Source organism: Serinus canaria, chromosome 14 (assembly GCF_022539315.1).
Source record: "Serinus canaria isolate serCan28SL12 chromosome 14, serCan2020, whole genome shotgun sequence".
NCBI lineage: Eukaryota > Metazoa > Chordata > Aves > Passeriformes > Fringillidae > Serinus > Serinus canaria.
This window is the reverse complement of record NC_066328.1, coordinates 9126768-9131917: the sequence shown is the minus strand read 5'-3', so window position 1 is coordinate 9131917 and position 5150 is coordinate 9126768. Positions and strand designations below refer to the sequence as shown.

General features: G+C 44.5%; 1 non-coding gene across 1 annotated transcript; it reads right to left on the bottom strand.

Annotated features, from left to right (window-relative positions):
* Positions 1–108: 108 nt before the first annotated feature.
* TRNAL-AAG (transfer RNA leucine (anticodon AAG)) lies at positions 109–190 on the bottom strand. The gene has a single exon. It is a non-coding gene; the product is annotated as a tRNA-Leu (tRNA).
* Positions 191–5150: the final 4960 nt, after the last annotated feature.

Here is a 5150-nt window from a genome sequence, read left to right as displayed (position 1 = left end):
GCCGGCACGTGGGGACGCGGCGCCTCCTCCTACCCACAATGCTCTCCCGGCCGCCGCCGCCGCCGCTAGGGGGCGGTGGCGCCGGCCCGCGGCGCAAAAAAACGCTACTGGCAGCGGTGGGATTCGAACCCACGCCCCCGAAGAGACTGGAGCCTTAATCCAGCGCCTTAGACCGCTCGGCCACGCTACCGCGGTGATGCCGTTTTATTTTGCCAACACTTTTACTCTACACCAGTTTTTTCCCCAGTCTGTCTCACCTCTCTTCGTCCCCAGCAGCCGTTCTGCCCACACACCCCTTCTACCCGGAAAATAAAATGCGGGGGATCCTTTTCAGCCCGTTCCCAAGCGGCGGCACCTGGAGCAGCGCGATGCATCCAGGGACGGACGAGCAGGAGCAGCTGTGCCCGAGCCCTGCGCGCCGCGCCCGCTGCCACGTGGATGCCACGGAGCAGCACAGCCCCTGCGCGGTACGTGTGGCACCGCCCGGGCACCCCCTCTGAAAGCCTAAAAGAAGCTCTAAATGATAATTTTCCGTGGCAAAGCCACAGCTCACTGAATTTGCAAAGTCAAAAGTGAGCAGTTTATGGCTGGGGGGCCGTTCTTTTGCCTATAGCACAGGGACCAGCACGGCAGTACTCAGTACACTTGTGCAAACAGGTGGTAGCACACCTCAGCTGCTGGTGCTTCATGAACGTGCCTCTGGGAGTCTCTGGTGCCTGAAAGTCTGGTAAGTTTTCTTAAAGAATTAATGTTATTTTCACCACTTAACTACAACTGAAAGGTTGTATTTTGAGAAAAATTCCAGCTTCTGTAAGGTAAGGTCACATAGCCTTAATGCAGCTTGATTTAATTCTGTCCTTGTGGTATTTCATTTAAAGAGGACAGAGAAAATAAACCTGCTGGAGCCCTGCTGACAGCATCATTCAACCCTTTCCCCTGGCACCTCCCACAGCGTCTCCCTGCAGCACACGGCGGTGCCGGCTCTGTTTCCAGGGAGCTGCTGAAATAGAAGCAAGGAATGATTTGGGTGGGCATGGAAGTGTCTAAAAAAGGTCTGATAGTCCAACTCCCTGCAGTGAGTCGGGACATCTTCAAGCAGATCAGGTAGCTGAGAGCGCTTTTCAACCTGACCTTGAATGTTTGTAGGGATAAGGCATCCACCACCTCTCAGGGCAACCTGTGCGAGCGTTTCAGCACTCTCGTTGTGAGAGGCTGCAGCACTGCAGCCTTGCTAACAAATTCATTCACTGCCTACAAGTACTGAGGAATAACAGCACACACATGTAAACATGAATAAATTCCTCTAGTGCTGCTAAAGTTTCACACCCTCAGTTCAGTGCTTTTTCAGGATGTGGGGGTTTTTTAAGAACAGAGGGAGCTGACTGCAGAGCAGCAGGAGAGGATCAGGGAGCAGGGAAGGTAGGCAGACCTGAATTGGCTTCACACATCAAATCATCTGTAACCTGCTCAGGCAGAAAAGTCAGTTTTAACAGTCTCCAAGCATGTGTGTGTGTTTTGTGTGTGTGAAGGAGGCTGCATGGAACACCCATTACAAACCATTCCTTACTGAGTGGGCTGCTCAGTCCCACAGGTCCTTTTGTCCAGGCAGTGCAAGGTACCAACACCCTTCTGAAAAGTGCTTTTCTGCCCTGTCATAGCTGAGCTCAACCTCTGTCCCTGAAATGTTTCTGTGCCTGGCCACAGAGACATTTCTCCTGAGCACCAAAGGAAGCCTGTGTACCTGAGATTATTCACATAAGCCACGTGTGACACAGGGGGCAAGAGCACAGGCTGACCCTTGGGGGTGGCAGGTGGGTCACCAGTTTTTTCATTTCACCTGTGCAACAGTTACAATGGCAGGACCTTATCCAATTAAAAGATAATTAACATAGAGGAGAACTCTAACATAACACAAGCTACCAGGCTCATTATTTTGTTTTCCTGGCGCAGGATAGCCAGAGAATAGCAAGGACCCAACACTTGGATCAAACAGTCCTACACTAAGGGCCAGGCCCAAAGGTTACCAAGCCCTGAGCTGTCCCATGCAGGAGTTAGTCCATCAGCAGGAGCAACTGAGAGATATCCCTGAACTTAAACCTGAAAATACCCTGACTCACCCCTGGCAGCACTGCCTTGCATCCATCCTGAGAGGTTCAAATGAAATTCTGCCTGTCCAAATTCAGATGAGAAGTCCTGACTTGACCCATCGTAACTACACCTGGCTCTGTCAGCACTCATTCTACTCTGAGTGAAATTACATCTGTGGGGAAAACAAGATTCAAATCAGTCCCACAGACCAGTAATTAAGAAACAGGCAACATACTTTTACACTCTATAAGCTAAAAGAGTTTGCTGTCTCCATGGTTTTAATAAGAGTGCTATTCTTACTTTGTTACACTGATAAACACTCCATCTCTGTGACAGCAGCTATATCTAAAAACTCCAAAGGCTATAAAGCTAGAACAGTGCCAAATTCCACCATTTTTCATCTTAGTAATTCTACAGTGCAGAAGCCCACATGGTGCTTCTTTTTGTTAGGAAATTCTGCTATTTCACAGTGCCCTTGCTAGAGGATAATTTCCATTGTTTAAACTACACAGGTATAAGAAGTTCCACCTGTCTGAATAAAGCAATGAAAAGGCAACACTAAGAGCTCCCTTTTGAACAGTTTGAAAGGGCCTGTATCAAACAGATTGTTCTGGCACATAAAGAGAAATAAACCATAGCAAGATGACAGTGTATCATTAGATGTTGTATCCCACATCAAATCACAGAGCCCAGGAACTTCCAGCCCGTTCTCAGGACTAAACAAAAGCTAAAAGCATAGGGAGAGGCCTCTGTAACACCCTGCAAATGAGCCTTCCTGTCCTTGTATTTTATCCCCCATTGGTTAGAGACACTACACGTGTAATCAAATGCAAATCAAAGAGCACATCAACCATTTTGCTTTCTGGAGGAAAACAGATTTTGTCGTTACACATCTAACAATGTCCTCCCAGTTAGTTACTTCTGATTGTTGAAAGGGAATGAAATTGGGAATGGAATAATATAAACAACAGAGGGGATTTCTGGAAGCTTGCAATGGTGGGGTTGAATTTTGGCAATTTATAAAGAAAAAAAACAACAAAAGCAAATGCCCACAAGCAATGAGTGAAACTCTACTGAGAAAAGTGACAAAAAGAACTATTTTATTAACTAGCCAGAATGAACCCAGAAAAGTGAATGGGAAGACTAAGTCATGCAGGCAAGCAGGATTTGCTAGTCTGACATACAAAGTCTTCCATCTCACTGTCCTTACCCAAACAATATTCCCACTGACATCTGGAAACACTGAACCAGGTAAGTTGTGGCAGGCTGAACCTCAGACTTATTTTCACATTTTTAAAAAATACAGATTTTTATTTATTCATTGTGAATAGATTAAAAATACAGCATAAAGCAATATCATTGCAAACGTCTTTAAAATATACAGTTTCTCCCTTGAAAAGAATGTCACAGAATAAGTTGTGAATATTTCTGTAAACAGTTTCCATTTTCATATTATTGACAGTCCCATTTATTGTATGCTAAATCATCTGATACACATTAGGACAGAAAGTACTCTTCATCACCAAAAAGTAGTATTTGCAAACAAAGATTAACCCTAATGATTTTTAAACTGAGTTGTGTGCACATTTACATACCAGATCTACACAGAGCTGTCAGCAACATTAGCAACTACTGAATTTAGCAAATTAAACTACACCAAAAAGTGTCAATAATTATACTCTACATCCTTTGCATGCACATTTTGGATACTTTCAATCTCCTCCCTACATGGTTAGTGGCGTTGTCACACATGCTTCCTTCTCAAGGAAAATCTCAAAGATTTGGCATCACCACCTTATAAGGGAAACAAATCCTTTTGTCTGATTTAGAGTCTCTCCACTGTATAGGTTCTGCACAAAGCAGACTATGCAACTGTCTTCAGAGGTGAGGGGCTTCACCTTTCATTGACAGCTGATACCTTAATGCTATGAACTGAAATAGCAAAAAAGGCCACATCCCAGAGAGGCTTTAGGCATCTAAACCAGAACTTTGGAAAGGCACTGAAAACATTCATCTGAATTGCAGTCCTCTGGTTCTATTTCAGCATGTACAAAAAAATATTAGTTCCAAGAATCTGGTCATTTTAGTACCTCTGCCTAAGATCAGCTGAGATCTAGAAATGCGCATTCCTCCATTAATGGGTGAGAGCTTTGCTCGCACTCTCAAAACAAAAACAAAAAAACAAAAAAACAAACAAACAAAAAAAAAACAAAACAAAACAAAAAACAACCCACCAAAACCAAAAAAAAAAAAGAGAAAGGCCATGGGCACTGCTTTCCCAAAGCCTCTGCAATCTACAGCAAAAAGATGCTGCTATCTGTTGCAAGGCTGCTCACAGCTACAACTGCCTGCTGGTTACAGCACCAGCCAGAAGCACATCCAAGGGTAACTTTGCCTTCCCTCCTAGAAAGGATTCAAATTCTCCCTTAACCACCAGGAGTTCACCTCTTTCAGACAGAGGCAGTTGTTACTGACATCACCCTCGGATAATGTCTAAATAGCAACTCAAGATCCACTTGCCATAAAGAAAAAAATGGGAGCATAATCTGATTCCAGGGACAGGCACTTGCACAGGAAAGGAAGAACTGATTTCTGTTCCCTGAACAGCTTCTGAATTTTACAAGAAATTAATATTCCTTGCCTATGCATGAGAGAAATCCTAATAAATTCTGCATCATCTCATGGCTGCTTGGCTGAAGTGGTGAGCACTACAGGTCATTTAGCACTTCACAGGGGCTGGCCCTCGTGCACATCAATTCACACATCAGAAGACTGCCAGGTCAAGGAGGCAGAAGCTTCTATCTGAAATCTGCAAAATGACTGTTAACCACAACCAAGGAACAGGAACAGCTTCTGTACTGTCCACACAGATGGCACAGCAGCTTTGGAATAAAAGACTGGATTTGAAGAAACTTATCTCTATGCAATGATAATTCAACTACCACCAGGTATTTCTCCTCCCCTCACTGATTAGTATTAGGCAAAGAGGACACAAATTCAAGTGTTCTTTACTGAGATTTGAGATGCCCCTGTAAACTAACTTCAAATCACCCATATATTAC